Here is an 18543-nt window from a genome sequence, read left to right as displayed (position 1 = left end):
GAAAGAGACGGAACGCAGATTTTACTCTGATCCCAGTCCATAGATGGCGGGTCAATTTGCCATACCAGTCACGTGGGTTTCTTTCACTAGCTTGAGTAGACTTCAATCGTCGCAGCAAGCTGCCATTCGATCCAATGTTCTTTTAGTGCAGTACTCGCACTCCATTACATTAACAACCACTTCGAATCAGTACAACACACCGTCATTGTAGCCGACGACGCAGAGATTTCGGAGTAGGGTTGTTCTGCTTCGGATACAGCTGTGGAACAACTTTCGTCGTGCATTTCTTGGGTGTAGCCATCTAAACTGCGATCGCATTGTCTTATTTACATAAGCCATAAAACTACTTTTGTAATCGAGCACCGAAGTTTAATTCGAGAATTCTAAAGCAGGTAACCAAGGGGCCGTTTGCGCCAAAATGTTATCCCTATATACAAAAGATTTCGCATGTTGAACTGAGAACGAATGGTCACCGATTTTTCGCATGCCTCTAAACTCTCTGCACATTTCCGTCATTTCATGTTTACCAGACGAAAGGTACGCAGAGGTACCTCTACCAACCTGAAAAAGAAATGATGGCACATGTTTTAGAGCGCAGCTCTTAGGCGCCCGTTCCTGCGTTGAGCGGCGTCGCCGTTGTTGGATGGCGTCGGTGTAACCAATATAGCGAACGAGCACGAAAAAGAGCGAACGCGGAGTCTGTCGATATCGCGAGCCACTGGCCTCTAACCTCGCTTTCTTCCTCCGTCACGCGCGCTCGCCCCTTGGTCGGAGCTCGTGCGCATGCAGGGCTGGCACGGGCAAACCGGCTGGCTTCGCTTGTCCTAACGGGGCTGTCGGCATTTCGCATGGTTCGCGACGCCTGGAATGCACAGAGTGGTGTGCGTAGCACGCGAGCGCTGACATTTTCTGTGGCAATATGTAACGAGTGTTTCATTGCTACAACTGCGGATAGCCAAAACTTCAAACACAGCTTGGCGTTGGCCCAACACGAAGCTGCGCTCAGAATTCGCATTAAGCAGTATCGTAATCGTCGGTGAATTTTTCTGGTGTCAGTCATCAACGATACTGCGAATAGGGTAAGCCGGACTTAACTACACTCCATCCGCGTTGTGAAAACGCGCCAGGGGTCACAATTGGCTGGCTTGCACGAGGGAAATTCTTGACGGAAGCGTCAGCCTCGTGAAAAGGGCGCCAAACGTCTGAACGCGTTTGCGTGGGCACTGAACATTCTCGAGACATTTCGTTTTGTCTGATGATGCATGCGCTTGTGGCATAGTGATCTGAGAAACTCGTCACGTTAGCTAAATAAGTGTCATTCGCTTGTTAAAAAACTGGATCCGAACGCTGCTGCCAACCTAAATTTACAGGCTCTCTCCCGCTTTTCCGGTTTGTCCGGCGTTCGATGTAATAACTGGGATCGGCGAGAGAACCAGCACAGAGAGAGAGAGAGAAAGAAAGAAAAAATAGAACATCACCGCCATATCTACGAAGTGAATGATGTTAGAGGAGCTTGCTCGGAGATGATCGGGTAACCCGCGAAGTCCTGCGTATGCACATTCCTCTGCCATAATATTTAGACGTGACAACGTTGAAGCTGTGGCCGAACGTGTCGTCAAAGAAGTCGCGCTCGAAGCGCTCGTCGGCGCTGCCAACCTCAGGTAGCGACCACTTTTGGCGCTTGGCCGCGGCATCCCGCGCCCGCACTTCTTCGGTGTTTGTTCTCTTGCCGCCGCTTCCGTGCTGCTTCTGCTTCGCGACCTCTCACCGCAGGGTCCGCTTGACGGCGCGCCCGCTTCTCTTCTGCTTCGCTGGCCCGCACCTCCGGGTGTGCTTGACGGCGAGCCCCCTTCGCTTTTTGTTCACTGAGTGAGCTCTCGGCGAAGAGAAAGGAAGCGCGCCAAACGCGATCGCCAAACGAGACGCGCGGCCCTCTAGCGGTCGCTCCAACTAGCGCACGCGCCGATGGTGGTGTGCGCCGCCTTGAGCGGCGGCGCGCCATCTAGTGAGCGTTCTTGAAATCACCAGAGAGAGCGCAGCTGCGCCTATGGCGGGAACAATGAGAAGTAGTGAACACGCCACTGACGAACAAGGCGCGAGCATAAGAAGCTTGGCGAGCAAGCTCCTAAAAGTGAGAAAGAGAAAGAAATACATACATAAAGAAAAAAAGAAATAGAGCAAAAAAAGACAGAAAGAAATAGAGAGAAGAGACAAAAGGAAAGAAAGCGATGAAGAACGAAAGAGAAAAATAAAAAGAAACAAAGAAGGCCACCGAGCTCCGCACTTCCTTGAGGCCACAAGTGCGAGGCTGCATTATTATTTCTATTTTATTATTAATTGTCGAGTAACTATGCATCACTCGTGAAACCCGGAATTAAGGCTAACAGATTAACCCCGTAATGTCCAAACTTAGTTCAACAAACAGGGTTAATTCTGCTTCAGGGTTGAACAGGGTTATCTATCAATATTATAAACACGTGTAAACAGATGTCAACGGGCGTCAGAACTGAAAGGGTTAATCCTGGACAAACAGGGTTATTAGGCAGGTTTGATCCTCAATCTAAACAAGTTGCTCACATTGGTTCCTGCTATTTGAGTTGAAACGTATTCAATATTGGAATTATGCGAGTCAATAATTGATTGGTATATGTATATGTTAATCAGACTAATTCGATAAACTGAAGTTAGCAACTGATTTCATAACTGAGAATTAGCTCCAGCGCAACAACAATGCTGTCGTACGGGCATGTGAGAACTGAAGGGCACATGAAGGTTACGAGGTCAGCGAACATCAACATCTAGAAGAAAAGTAAAATGAGAAAAAGCACAGTGCACGAAAGACGAATAATTATTTTTATTTTGAACTATCCGATCCTTGGCCAATCCTTAGAGTGCGTGTGAGTCGAGAGTTCAGGGGATGCATACACCTACACAATGGCGGATTCAGACGGGGGGCGGTAGAGCGATTGCTCCCTCCCTTCCCCAAAGCCTGCGTCAGCCCCCCTCCCCTCCCTGCAATGCTGTCGTCCACCTCCTTTGTCAGGTTACCTCGGCTACCACTGCACAGAAGGGGGAAGGAGAATCTTGCACCACCCTCGCCTTCAACCTCTCTCATCATCTCTCTTTGCATATATATTTCTCCCCCCCCCCTCTCCCCCTCCCCCGATCGGATAAAGGAACCGTCCCCCTCCAAAGTAGGCACCTGGATCCGACCCTGCAACTACATCTACACCGAGAAGACACCTAGAATCGTACGTATGAGACCATAGGCGTGTGCAGGCAACGTTTCTAGATCAAGTTCTATAAACGTTGTGCGCAGTGTTCCTCATTAAGGGGGGGGGGGGCGAAGCCTCACCGCGGCCACCCTCCTCCGCTGCACCCCCCCCCCTCTGGTCGAGTTCGAAAGAAGCCAAGCTTTGCAGCGGAGGCAAAAATGAAAAAGTCACATGGTTTTTTATGCATTTGCCTAAGACGACTGGAATATGGAAGCCATCTTCTTCATCTTATTCTACTGTATTGATTGCACCCTCCTCCCCCTCCCCCTGAATGCTTGCTGCAGCTAACGTGCTTTTGCACCGCCTCCAGCATCTGTGGCATTGCAAGCTTTCTGCACCTCGCATGGTTTTGCACAGCCTCCGTGATCGGGCCCGTCTTTGACCTATCGACGATGCCGAGCGATGGAGTCGTCATGCAACGTCATCATAATAATCGCCATCATGGTGTCACGAACTCCGACGATCTGTGAGGTCATGATGATTTTATTTATGACGTCATGATACATTGAGGTGGTGTGAGTTTTCGTACGCCTACACTACACGCTCAATCGCTTGAGCATCACGTGACTTTTGACCAACTTTTATTTTATTTTATTTTTGCATCATTCGTGTTGACGCCGAGGCAAGGCCTCGCCAAACCTCGAAAACGTTTTGACTCGTGAGACATACAACGGTTTCGCCTTAAAGTGGGAAAATATTTAGAGTAGCTACTACATGCACCCTGACATGGCAGAGATGTAAGAGGCTGTCCCTAAACTACCATTATCGCTTTGATAAAGTTCTATGTGTTTAGGAAAAGTTTATTCTATCGTAGGACGCTACGAACACTTGGATACAGTGTGTATACAACCAGGACAGTAACATGCACAGATGAATAAGCAGTAAGCACAACACACATGAAACATTTTTGCGCAAATTTCCAAGTCCACACACAAACATATCAGGAAATTTGCCACATGCATCACGATTGCAGATGGAGCCGTCAGGGTATGGATTCCGGAGTAGGGTTGTTCTGTTTCAGACAGAGTAGCGGCACAAGTTTGTTCTAATGTTTCTTTGGTGTATAGTCATCTACATTGCGATGTGTTATTTTAGTTACGTAAGCCATGAGACTACATTTGTAATGGAGCACCGAAGTTTATTTGGAGAAATGTGAAGCAGTCAACCAAGGCATCGTTTGCGCCAAAATATTACCCCTATATGCAAAATATCTCCTATGTTTAACTGATAACGAATGGTCACGGATTTGCTCATGCCTCTAAACTCTTCACATTTATGTCATTTAGAATACTTCAAATGGATTTCTATATGAAAGGTATCCAATCCCTATGAACCTGAAGAAAAAAATCATGGCAGAAGTTTTTTCGCGTGAGTTATCATCGCTAATGCGAACAGGATAAGCAGAACTCGACTACACTTTAAGGTAAATGTAACTGGTAGCGAAGCTTCCATAGAAGCCCATACGTTCAGAAAATGGCGGCTCATCAGCTGCTCATGGGGCTTAGCGCCATCTGTTTGAGGAGGTAACACTTCCGGCGGAACAAAAAATAAAGCGGATGTGACGCAACATCTTGTATTTAAGTGACGTCATTTTGTTGGCCCTAGCGCGAAATTTGGTCTAAAAATTGTTTTCGTAGGCCCCTGATCGCTAAGGAGTCGCGTTAAGGCGAGCTGACGGGTCCATGACTAGTGAGCTTCAAGTCAACGCCAGCTAAACTAATATCGACTCATGACTAGACAGTGGTGTTTTAGTGTACTGCCGTTTAATTAGCCATGGTTTTACCGCAAGACTTATTCTTGGAACTTTCATTCGGCGTTCGTGGCATCTTCCGGAGTCGGATTAAAGCAGCCGCGTACCCCTCATATTTGCGGCGTTGCTTATGCGCTTCGCACATACACAGGTTTCTTAAAGTACACATTGATTGTGTGCTTCAGTTCTATCAAGGAGAAATGACGCCTAGTCACGCCAAAATTACATTTCAGTTTTATTCAATGGTGTCAATAATGCATTTTTTTTACACTGCACACAATGAGCACCAAGAGTGATAATATGTACAAAACGTGACCGGACACTACGTGCACTATGCTTTGCCTTATGCTCCGATAAATTAATGTTATAGCCCCGCCACGGTGGTATAGTGGTTATGGCGCTCGACTGCTGACCCGAAGGTCGCGGGATCGAATCCCGGCCGCGGCGGCTGCATTTTCGATGGAGGCGAAAATGTTTGAGGCCCGTGTTCTTAGATTTAGGTGCACGTTAAAGAACCCCAGGTGGTCGAAATTTCCGGAGCCCTCCACTACGGCGTCTCTCATAATCATATCGTGGTTTCGGGACGTTAAACCCCAGATATTATTATTAAAGTAATGTTATATACAGGCATGCGAATCGTAGCGCGATACATAACTTGGCGATATGCTCGCCGATAGCAGGAATAATAGTAGGCACTGCGTGTTCACGAAAGAAGCCGGGCTGCAGGAATACTGATTCACGAAAATCCAGCGAGCACAGTATTCCGAACCTTATCGGTTTAGCGGTTCGTTATCTAGAAGACATGGGTCGCCAGGCATACGTGTGTTCGTCCTTGCACAGCACATAGTTCCCGCGGGTACCTTAGCAAGCGCTCGGCGGTAAATGTTCTCCGCATCGACCCGTTGCCCGTTGGGCACCGTCCTGAACATGTTCACCAACGATGAAACGCATTTCACGACTCCGCGCACAGCAAAAATTAAATTCTCACGACAATAATTCAGAGAACGCGTACAAGTGCCGAGCTCCAAAACATATGAGGGGCGTGTCGTCGCAGATGAACTTTACGAGCACGCCTTTTCAGACATGGCAAGGGCTGCACAGAACAATAATGGCGTGCACGTCTTTTCAGAGGGTGTTAAAAAAAGTTTTTTTTTCGTAATAATTAGACGCTTTCATAAAATCTTTTCACATTGATTCCACATAATATTGTTTGGGGAAAAATACGTCACTAGTAAAACATTAGGATTGCTTCGCCCTTGAATAAAACTTGGTTTTTCGCTATTAGTGTTAGTTCCCTCCACACCTTGTCGCGCTTCAATCGTTGCAGCCATAACTCCCCTTGCTGATGTTGCTGGCGATGCGTTCTGAACCGCTTTTCGCCCGAAGCTTCGTGACCTGTTTGGATCGACCTCGTACACTCCGTCGGCGTTGTGAAAACCCGCGAGGCGTCACAACGCGCTGGCTTGCACGAAGGCGATTCTTGATGACGTCATGAGCGTTGTGGAAAGGGCGCCAATCGTCTGAACGCGTTTGCGTGCGCCCTGTTCACTCTCGAGGCGTTTCGTTTTCTCAGATGATACATGCGCTTGTGGCATAGTGATCTGAGAAAGCCGTCACGTTAGCTAAATGAATGTCATTCGCTTGCTTAAAAAACTCGATCCGAATGCTGTTGCCAACCTAAACTCACAAGGTCTCTTATGCAAGCACCTAAGCCCACTCAAAGGCGAAAGCCATCTTTTTCTTCCCAGTCGATGCACTGATCCTCCCCACAATCCCACTCCTTCCGAATGCTTCCCCCCTTAATCCACCGCCTTCCATGACAGCACGTGCTGTGGTGCCCTTTCACCCTCTGTGATGGAGGACAACCTGCCCCCGGGCTTTCCCCCGGGCTACACCTTGAGCGGCAACACCAGCCACTCCAAGGCCTACGACCTTCTTGTGAAGAAGGCAGCAGGCCTCGTGCGACAGGAGGATGCACAACGGGCCAGCCCACCTCGTCTCTCAACCACCACCACCACAGCAAAATGTCGCACGAGGAAACTGGGAGACGCCACCAGCCTCCTGCGCAATGGGGAGGCTCCGAGCACTCCCAGGCGTACTCGAAGGGCGACGAAAACCTCGGCCTTCCCGCGGCGCACACCACGGGCGAAAACAGGCAAGGCAGAGAACGGCACAAACCTCCCTGCTTCCATCGACGTCCCCCCTCAATACGAGGCAACACAGCAGACGGCCGCCGCCATTTTCTCGCCGCAAACATCGTCTGCCACCGCCATTGAAGGAGCCCCCGCCATCCCTCCACTTCCCAAGAATGGCAAGGAACGCAACCAAGGAGAGACGGAGCTGGAGGAAAACCTGTCTTCCGTCCCTCGCCGAGAGAGCTACAGGAACACCAGTCACGACGTCACCCCGGCGTTCTCCTCTCCCGCCGTCTCAACCGCGGAGAGCAGCCCGACCGGTTCCCCACCTGCCCCCTCCGCAGCAACTGCCTCCCCACCTGAACAAGCTCGAGAGGCCGCGGCCACTGCAAACAGCCAGGGAGCCCTTTCCCCTCCTGCCCCCAACACTGATGTCATGGCGTCAGCGAAGAAGGAAGCAAACAGCTGACACAACAAGCAGCACAAACACAAGCGAGCGGCGAGGCCCCCCCCCCCCAAAAAGGAGCCAGCCCCTCACTCGCCCAAGCTGTGTATTGGGCACCCTAACTACTGAAACGGAGGCAGCAGCCTTTCCCCTGCTCCCCACTACCGGTGCCCCCCCTGGCACCCCTCTGTGCGCCCCACTTGTTTCAGCTCCACAGAGTGCCCAGCAAGTGCTCAGAATGCTGCTGCGCCTAACCGCCCCGCACCCCGGGCCAACGCCCGCGGCCCTGTGGAGACGGTCCTGTACCGGCCCAGGAACAGGAGAACAAACTTTCGCTCCTCCACACAGGAGGCCATCTCCTCGTTCCTGGCCACAGTAGACGGTGTGGTTCGCGTCCGTGTCAATTTCTGACGCAACGTAGTCGCCGCAGACACGCCCACCGGCTCTCCACTTGACCCGCTGCTCAGCATCAGCGACATATGCGGCATCGCTGTGCGTGCGAGGCAAGCCGCAAACAACACGTGCAGCGGCATCATATTTGGTGTTGACACGGCACTCGGAGAGGAAGAGATCCGGGAGAACATCTCATCGAACCTCCCTGTGATCTCATGCTCTCGTTCCGGGCACAACATCATCGTCCACTTTGAGGGCAGCAAGCCACCCACGGAGGTTGCCGTACCGTCAGCGCCGGTACGGCAACGCGCCGTCAGCGCCGGCGCTGCTGGTACGGCAACCTGCCGTACCGTCAGGTTGCCGTACCAGCAGCGCCGTACCGTCAAACCACGACGCCCGCGGCCTGTCCAGTGTGGCCGGTGCCTACGGTACGGCCACGTAGAAGCGGCTTGCACTTTCGACCAGCGCTGCCTCCGCTGCGGGGGTGCCCACGAGCCCGCCGAATGCACGGCCGCAACACCGAAGTGCATATACTGCGGCGACAAACACCCCGCCACAGAACCACGCTGCCCTCGCTGGCAGAGGGAGCGCCAACTGGCAGAAGCCCGCGCCCAAGCCAGGAGAGAGCCGGAACACCAAGAGGCACATCCACAACAGGGCGCCAAGGCCTCAGCCCCGAGCTCCTTCAGGCAGACCCATGCCTCCCAGCCAGTCAGGCAGGGCGTGCTCTTCGCTGACATCGCCGGCGGTCACTCTGGGAGTGACTCATCGGCAACACACACAGCTCCCAATGATCATTCCACCAGTGATCGGCGCGAGTCGGCGATTGCCGTGCTAGCGGCAGCAGTGCGTACAGCGCTGGAGTTCCTCCCACTCAGCTCTCCTGCCTACTCGCTGTGCGCGGCGGCCCTCGCCACACACCAGGCCCTGGTGTGTGGCGAGGGCCGCCTCAGTGGCGAGTAGTCCACACCACCGCCCCAGGCCGCGCATCCTGCAATGGAATTGCCGTTCGCTGCACCGCCGTCATGCTGAGCTAGCGGAGCACCGGTCTCTGCGCGACTTTGACATTCTTGCTCTGCAGGAGACGCGCGCCCGCGCGGAGGACCTCTCGCTTCGTGGCTTCATCGGCTACAGCGGCCCGGCAGTATGCGCGGAGAACGGCTGTTCGGATGTGCCTTGCACGGATGCCGATCACGGCCCCGGCGCCCCCCGAACTGCTCTGTATGTGCGTGCGTCCATCGCACACGCGTGCATCTCCTGCGAGCGGTTCTGTGACGACGATGTGGAGTGCGTGCCTGTGACGGTTCGCATGGGTGGTGTCGATGCCTCGGTGGCATGTGTGTACGTCCGTCCGAACGTCAGCTGTGACTTTGCTTTCGTGCCACACCTTGCCGCGGCGCTATCAGCTGACTGTGTCGTGTGTGGAGACTTCGACGCGCATCACAACAGCTGGGGCTCCGCCAAGGTAGACCTACGCGGCCGGTGCCTGTCGGACGCGATTGCCACTGCAGGCCTCGTTATCCTAAACACCGGCGAGCCAACTTTCGTCCGCCGCGGAAGCCGCCCTTCCTGCATCGACCTGGCACTGGTGTCATAGTGCTGCGCCTACTCGTGGACACGAGCCCATGACACCGCCGGGTCGGATCACTACCCCATCCTCCTCTCCCCCACTCATCCGAGTCGCGGGGCGACGCGAGTGTACGATGTGGTGAGGTGGGGTGTCTTCCGTGAGCTGTGTTCTTCCCGACAGCCCACGGGTGACTACTTCTCGCACGTAGCTGAGTGCGCTCGCATGGCCACTACGCGTTGTGTAGTCCCAGCCGGCTCCCCATGCCCTGACATTAAGCTTCTGAACCTTCGTGCTGCCCGTCGCGGCGCACAGCGCCGTGCCATTCGCACCGATCGTGCAGAACACTGGACGGAACAAAACCGTATTGACGCTGTGTGCAGACGACAAGCGCGGCGCCTTAGGCGCAACAGCTGGACGGGTGTCTGCTCGTCTCTGAGTGACCCCCGTCGCCGCAACCGCGGCTGGCCCATCATGAGGTCTCTCCTAAACCCCAGGGCCCCTCGCTGCCCCGTCCTTGCGATCGCGGTGGCGCGCGGCATCACCGAGCTCGCACTATCTGAACTACTGGCAGACGCCTTTGTTCCCCCAGCCCCCGATCCTACGCGCGTAAGCGCCGAGAATCTCAGAAGCTGCCGTCCAGTTCTGTCGCTTCCTGCGCCGCCTGACGCTGCCCTTTCGGAGCACCTAGCCTGCCTGTGCGACGCAGACTTTACAGAACACGAGCTTGCTCGTGTTTTGAACCGCAGACGTCACCGCAGCGCCCCGGGACCGGACGGCATCACGCACAACATGCTGCAGAACCTCGATGACAGCCAGCGCCACCTCCTGCTCGCTGCATTCAACGAGGTCTTTCGCAGCGGCTCCCTCCCGGATTGCTGGCGTACAGCGATGGTTGTCCCGGTGCTGAAGCGCGGTAAACCACCGCGAGACCTGAAGTCATACCGGCCGATCTCTCTTACCTCAGTGCCCGGAAAGACCATGGAGGGGATGGCGCTTCATCGCCTCCAATGGATAACCACTGCGCGCGACACTTTCCCACCACAACAGTGCGGCTTTCGTGCCCTGCGTGCCACAGCCGACTGCATAGCCGCGGTCGTCGGCACGCTTGAGCAGGCACTGCACGACGGTGAGACAGCCCTGCTTCTTCTCCTCGACGTGCAGTCGGCCTTTGACTGCCTACCACACGCTGCTATCATCGACGCGGTTTGTGCGCTAGGAGTACAGGGCAAACTCCTCCGGTACATCAAGGCCTTCCTCACCGAACGCTCACTGACTGTCCGTGTGGGGAGGGTGTCCAGCACTCCACGCCCACTCACCACCGGTGTGCCTCAGGCGAGTGTGCTGAGCCCCTTCCTGTTTAACCTGGTCCTCGCACCTCTCCTTGAATGCCCCCCGAAAGGTGATACGTTTGCTGTGCGCGCGGTGATATACGCGGACGACATCGCCCTGTATGTGCGCGGTCCCACCCGCTACATGAATACCGTCCGTCGGTGCCTCCAGAGTGCTCTCGTGGCCGTGGCCGGGTTCTTGGACGGCATTGGCCTGCGCATCTCGGCTGCGAAAACTGAGGCACTCCTTGTGCATCCGCGCGCCAGTGCTCGCCGCACCACTGCCCCCATCACACTGCACGGTGTCCCACTGCCGTGGAAAACACACGTGCGCTACCTTGGCCTCACCATCGACCACAGACTCCAGTGGAACAACGAGGTAGGCCGTGTACGCCGTGAAATGCGCCGTGTTGAGTGCTGTGTGCGTCGCATACTCGCGTGAGGCGACGGATGCCCCGCCTCCTTCGCGATGGCCATTTACGAGGCAATTGGGATGGCCAAGGTGCACTACGCGCTGCCTCTGTGCCTTGTCCGCCCCATCCAGTGGCATGCGATTGACGCCGACCACCGCCGAGTGCTCCGAATGTGCCACGGACTTCCGCGCAATTCGCGCATTGCGGACACACTCGCGGAGACCCGCGCCTGGCCGGCGTCACTCACAGGCGAAATGCGCGCCCTCTACCACCTGGAACGCCTCAACCGTGCACCGGATGGAACAGCCATCATATCTCAGTTGCGCGCACTGCCCGACTCCCGTGTTGGCTTGCTACTTAGCACATTCGACGCCATCGTCGCGGACAGCGCTCCAAAGATTCCCCCGTGGCTTCCCCCTCATCGGCGAGTGCCTCTCTCCATCGGGTTCGAGCTCCCGGGGGTGCGGAACACACCCGCTTGTGCCATCGCACAAGAAGCCGCTGCAAGAATGGAACATGACCTGGAAGGAAGAGTGCAGTTTTTCACTGACGGCTCCGTGCTCCAGGACCATTCTGCGGCCGCTGCCTGCACGGCACCGCAGCTGGCATTGAAGCGCCAATGCCGGCTTGCCTACCTTGCGTCCTCCACCACGGCGGAGCTGGTAGGAATTCACCTCGCTGCTGACCTCATCCGTGAATCGGCGCACATCGATCGCGCCACGATCTTCACGGACTCGCGGTCGGCACTCCGCCAGCTCGCCAAAGAGGAGCGCGCCCCCCCACTCGCACAGCGTGTAGCCCTGAAACTGCACGCACTGCGAGAACACGGTTGCGACGTGGCTCTTCAATGGATACCGTCACACGTTGAAATCGCGGCGAACGAAGCTGCTGACGACCTGGCGAGGACTGCACACGACGCTGCGGTTCCGCTGACAACGTACGCGGACTCCGTAGATTCAGCACGCCAGAACATCCGGCGAGAGCTCGCTCGCAACCACCCTGATGCGCGCGTAGCCTCCGGGTGCCCCCCGCGTTATCTACCGGAGGGAATGCTTAACCGAAAGGAGCGCTCCCTTCTTCTCGCACTGCGGACCGGCTCTGTCTGGCCCGCCGAGCGCCGGCACCGCCTTCGCCGTGCTCCCTCACCCCTATGCGGCGCCTGCGGTGAGGAAGAAACACTCCAGCATCTCCTCATCTCCTGTACCGCTCTGGCTCCGCAATGGGAGCACCTCGCGCACGCCTTCAGGAGGCAAGGGTTACCCTGCGCGACCATGAACGATGTGCTGCACCCGGCCGGAGCCATGGGCCGTGTTCGCGGTGCCCTACGCGCGGTGCTCGAGTACATTGATGCCGCGCATCTCGCAGACCGCCTCTAGGCCGTGCTTAGCGCCTGACCAGCAACGACAACGACGGATCTCCTCCTTCCTCTGCCCCCAGCCCTCTACCTGTTGTGACCTTCCCTTCCCTCCCACCATCTGTCTCCTCCTTCCCTTTTACCCCCCCTTCCCCTAACGTGACGCGATTGTGGTGTCCTCGACTGAGAGACAGTTTCTGTGTCACTCCCCCACCTTTCTATTTTCCATTTTCCATCAAGAACCTCTTCTCCTGCACCTAACGTGGTTTTGCATTGCCTCCGTGATCGGCCCACATTTGACCAAGCGACGGTGTCATGTGGTGGCGTCATCATGTGACTACAAAATTTCGTTGATGTGTGACGTCACGATGACTTCCTACGATGGCGTGATCACGTCATGTTTTTTTTTGCATCATTCGTGTGGACGGCGCCGATGGTCACTTTTCGCGTTTGATGAGGCATTCAAGGCTTTTGCCTTAAAATGAAGCGATGACGGCTTCCCACAACCTTTCGTCCCCGGTATTGCGGGGGTAAAAATGCGAAGTAATCAGCTCTTCGTACGCATCATCAGAGGTTCCCGGCCGCCATTATCGTCAAAAAGCTGCATGGTCATAATTTCGTGCTTTAAAACAATGACGGGACACGTACGAATGAATAAAGCTACGGGTTAACCAGGACGTCTTGAGGGACTATTTGGCTCATTCTATGCAGGAAAATAGTTGCGCGAAACTTGAAAGGGACCCCACAAAGAAGACACACGAGGAGACCGAGCGTAAACTACCAACTGTTTAATTCACCGCAAAGAGTCACTCAAATAGGCCATTCGAACAGAACTGCGCAGGCGCGCACAAACAGATCAAGTGCTAAGGCACGTTTTCCATAAAAAAAAAAGGCATTTCTGCACCGTAAAGCGGTATCGAGGCATCAGTTACACAGCTATTATCTTTCGTTTTGATGATAAAAGCTTCCAAAGCTTCCCGAACACACGTGTTCCGCTCATACACTCGGCAACGCACTCCGAAGGCGGGATCACCGGCCGTCCGGCTCATGACGTCAGTCTGGAGTGCGCGCCCATTGGTGCAGGCCTGTGTGCATCCGCCTTTGAGGAGGAAATGCCGCCGACTTCTAAAGTTGTATCTGACTATAGTGTTGCATAAATACTCGTGTAGAAGGTATGAAACCTTCTTAAGCACTATAATCGGTTAGAACCTAAGAAAGAAATGTCAGTTCCGCCCACAACCACCACGGTGTCCATCCCACAGATAATTTGCGCAAATGCTCCATCCAATAGAGGTTACTCTTTTTCCTAACGTCAAGCGCTTCTCGAGCGTTTAAGATAGTTGGCTGGCACATGCTTGTCTGGGTATTCTCGTTTCCGCTTAAACAATTCTATGCATATCTTATCGACAAGGCCGAAAAAACGTAAACGCTCGCTCTGACAAGCGAGCCCCGCATTGTCGAAACGTTGCATTGGGCAGCATTCCATGTTCAACCTAACGCTTCAAGCTGCGGTGGCCATTCTTTGACTGTTACCACCAAGCACACGAATAATTTAGAAACTAGTAGTAAGCATGATAAGATTTGAAACTGACACCCCTGAAGAGCGTGTCCGGTTGCTGAAAACCACTTATTTCTTTGCTGTACAAATGAAGTTTATAAGGAATCAACATTTCGTTTATTCGTACAAAAGTACACGCACCCGTGGCTGCATGCATTAAATTAAGAGTGATAACATTATCGTTTCTTTTCCAATTTTTGTTGAAATGAAACTTGATTATGAGCGTTACGTATGAAAGGAGTGGGGAGTCGTGCCATCCCATATTCCCAGGGAACTTTCCCTCAAGGGAGGCCCGAACTTTGCTCGAAAGACCCGCCTCCCCTACCCCTACCCACTTCCATTCTTCATGGTCATTTTTGTAAAGGGCTTTATGCAAATTGTGTTTATGGGGGTGGGGGGAGGGTATGGAGTGCGTCATGTATTGCAATCACCACGTAATGGTGGCCGGGACCGCGTTAAATATCAGAATAAGATACGCTATAGAATAAATATCAGGGATTACGTACTACAGTAGAATAAATGTACACTTGATCACTATCAAGCCTATTAGGTAATCAAACGTTAATCAATTAGATTCAGCTTATAGACATAATTATCGCTTCTATTGGCTTAACATACCTTTACTGCATTAATTCACTATAATACTTTCACTTTCACCTTTATTCCTTAAAAACCCCAGGGTGGGTATTACAAATGGGGTGGGTTACAAGATATATGACATGATGAACACTTTGTTACAGGATGCATTGCGATGAGATTGCTTCCATGAAGGCAGATGGACATCAGTTACTCATTTTGTTCACCTTTAATTAACTGTAATTCTCACCTGGGATATGCGTGTATACCGTATACCATACTGTTCATGCCGCCGTATATTTTGACACATGAGCCGTTGAGCTTTCGCCTCTATGATGCGAATGGTGAACGCCTTAACGAAGACCATGTGCTCTGTGGAAAAAAAAAAGTGGGAAGCTTCACGGTTTTGCACGTCATCCTTGCGCAGGGGCCATGCTAATCTTCTTTATCGTTCCAATTTTAGTATATGTAATTTGGAAGTACAGTACAGGAGTATTGCGTTGAACTATTATACCTACAATCGTTGCGGCCCGATATGGCGACGGTGGAAGGGCGAATTTCCCAATATAAAACAAAATATAGCTTCTCCGTAGATGCTAAATGCACATAACGGTAGTGATCATTATTATAATGCGCATATTTCCTTTAGTGCTTATCACAAAAAGATGCGTACGTTATGTGTCAACTTTTACTATTTTAATTGTCAGTGCAGATTATTTTTCCTTGTAGCGCCATCTCACGGCGCGCGGTAGAAATGAGCGCGACCCGCTTCGTTTGAAAGTCCTTAGTTTCATGTTACCGCAGACTTTCATACACAATGTTGCGTAAGTCGTATCCGCATCGTTGTGAGGTGGGACGTCGTGAACGTGAAGTACTGTATGATTACTCTCCTATGAATTTGATGGGTGCAGCTTCAGCGCCTATATTTTCGCAGACATGCTGCTTGTATGCAGCTCTAAGCGGAATAATGTTGACCGCCGCGCGTTCTTTGCGTACCTGCACCTAATTCAAATTACAGGACAATAATTTTGACCCGTCACGGTGTTTTATAGTGGTTATGGTGCTCGAATGTTGACCCGAAGGTCGCGGGATCAAATCCCAGACGCGGCGGCCGCATTTCTATGAAGAAGAAATGCTAGAGACCCGCGTACTTATATTTACGTGCACGTGATAGAACACCAGATGGTCGAAATTGCCGGTGCCCTCCACTACGGCGTCCCCCATAACCATATCGTGCTTTTGAAACGTAAAACTACAACAAATATTATATTAGGACAATAATTTGCCGTGGAAGTTGAAGACGACGAATTATTGTGGACAATGATCGTGCTATCGCTTACAGGTGCTATATATGCGCAAGTGTTCGATCGCCGCTTTGCTGGCACGTCACAGCACGCCGACTCGCTCGTGTGCAGATAAACTGAAATTGAGAAATTGAAGCGCGGAAACAGCACAGAGAGCGCTAGCTGTAAACGACAAATTCAATTATGGCGGCAGCTTCAAATGTTCAGCCGTGGCCATGTCTCGTAAATAAGTGTGCAACGCCAGTGCTACAGTCACTCGGTCTGTGTTACTGTGTCATGTGTGATCTGCGGTCAGTATACAGACGCCGCAGCTCAACACTTGGAAGCTGCCATGTACTCTTCGTATAATTCATTTTTGTCTGCAATCAATACTCTCCGTGAAGTACTTCTGCCGATTTTTACTTTTCATTTCTCTGTTTAGTTGCACGTGAGTAAGCTGGCATAGAATGCACCCGTGCGCATAAGCGCTTGCAAGATCGGTCACATTAAAAATTCATGTTCTCCACAAAATAACTTGCACTATAAATAACTCTGCTGCGCTTATATTTTGGTGCACTGGCGTTGACGAACGAAAGGTGATCTTAATCTATCCGGAAAGGTGGAAACAGCTACATCTGGCACGTGTGCAAAAATATCACCACTGAACCCGCAATACTGAAACAGCGAAAAGACAACCAAATTGCAAAACGAATAGACAACAATTTATATTCCGGTTGTCCTAATTTGCAACGACGCGGCAGTCCACAAACAGTAACGAAACTTCCAGTAAATCGTACATGAAGGCATGCTAAAGCGGGCATCTTGGAGCGGAATCACGCATCGTCACATGACGTTCAGTAGGCGTGGACCCGCTTGTTTCGGCCGTGTCCCGTCAATGAGCACCACAAAACAAAGCATCTCCACTGATCGCTTATGAAACATTCTGAAATAACACGTAATTCAACGATTAATTCATTATGTGCACTAAAGAAATTATGCGCAATACGCTAAAAGCTACTTTTTGTATGTCTTAGCTTCATATGCACGATATGTTTTGCTTTCGTTCAGTAATATCAGATTTCCACCGCGGCCAAACCATGGCCCCAAAGATTGGTGGCTATATATACTCGAACGCAAACTCCTGTAGTGTACTTCACAAGTACATAGAGTAAAGTTAGAACGATGCAGAGCATGACTAGGGCATGATTGATTAGCATGGTAATCATCCCTGCATAGCATGGCACGAGTGCATGGATTAGATTGCAGGACATTAGAATGCATAGCACGGCATGACACATGACAAGGATGCGACGCATAATCGGGTAGCGTTCCACGTTCCTTTTATGGGCGAAGATCCTTAGGCTGTGGGTTGTTCCCTCCCCTATAGTAGTAGTAGTATGTATGTATGTAGCGAGCTCCAGTTTAATTAATTTCTCACTAGATGACCAATTCACTAGATATCATAATTTACAAGACATCGTAGTGTTCCTTGATTTAATCACACTAAAATACATACTTTGCGGGCGATATACTCTAGTGAGCTTTCAACTTTTCGTCTTAATGTACATGATAAAGAAATTATTTTGAAAAACGCAAAGCACACATTGAGCAAGATGTTTCGTTTTGGGACGCTTTATGCGCAGTAAACGCCGTGCATTGTTCGCGAAGCCGGAGCACTTGCACGATCGCGTTCCGTTGGCTTTCGTTAGGCATGCTACCGACCTCGCGTCGTGGAACGCGAAGAGGAACGCTACGCGCGTCGTGTCTTCCCTCTAGCCTTGCCGTTAATTCTCACAGAGCGAGCGGGGAACGCGGTCGCTCTTGGCGCGCATTCTCTTTCACTCGGGAGCGGACACTTTCACTGCATTGCACCGATCACAAAGCGGTGATAATGAAGGGACCACGTAAACCAACAGTACAATAAAAGTTTGATGTTTAATATATACACGGTGTTTCATCACACTCTTTATATGTTGCGCTGGGCGAATTTCACGGAAGAACTCACGGTTTACCGATTATTCTCTCCGGAGCTTCGCCCCACTCATCATCATTCACCCTGTGGATATGCTGTGATTTTTTTTTTTCGTCTTCATGTCAGAAATGTTCCGCATTGGTGATTGTTTGTTCCTGAAATCCATGCATTCGCTGTTTTTGCTGAAATATGCCTCACTGCTTTGTTTATTTTGCCTTTCCACTTTCTACCGACAAGCCTCCTGGGGGAAAGGGGCTTGTCCCCTACACTGGGGGAAGCGAGGGGGGACAAGGTCCCTCCTCTCTTTCCCCAGTGTAGGGTAGCATACCGTTCCTTCTAGACTGGTTCACATCCCTGCCTTTCCTTTCTCTGCTGCTTCTTCCTTCCTTGCCGAATTAAGCAAGTCGGCTCCAAACGAATTCCTTCCCGTGCCCACAGGTGTACGCACACATTTACCCCGATCTGCTCAGTGCACACTGCTCGCAGTGTGG

The 18543-nt window shown here is 52.0% G+C and overlaps 1 non-coding gene across 1 annotated transcript; it reads right to left on the bottom strand.

The window, feature by feature from the left end:
• Nucleotides 1-15179: 15179 nt before the first annotated feature.
• On the bottom strand, nt 15180-15280 carry LOC119372834 (U6 spliceosomal RNA). The gene has a single exon (XR_005179724.1). It is a non-coding gene; the product is annotated as a U6 spliceosomal RNA (small nuclear RNA).
• Between the last annotated feature and the right edge of the window lie 3263 nt (nt 15281-18543).

The sequence above is a fragment of the Rhipicephalus sanguineus genome, chromosome 10 (assembly GCF_013339695.2).
Source record: "Rhipicephalus sanguineus isolate Rsan-2018 chromosome 10, BIME_Rsan_1.4, whole genome shotgun sequence".
Classification (NCBI taxonomy): Eukaryota; Metazoa; Arthropoda; class Arachnida; order Ixodida; family Ixodidae; genus Rhipicephalus; species Rhipicephalus sanguineus.
The sequence above is the reverse complement of the archived record's forward strand: the minus strand, read 5'-3'. Positions and strand labels throughout refer to the sequence as shown.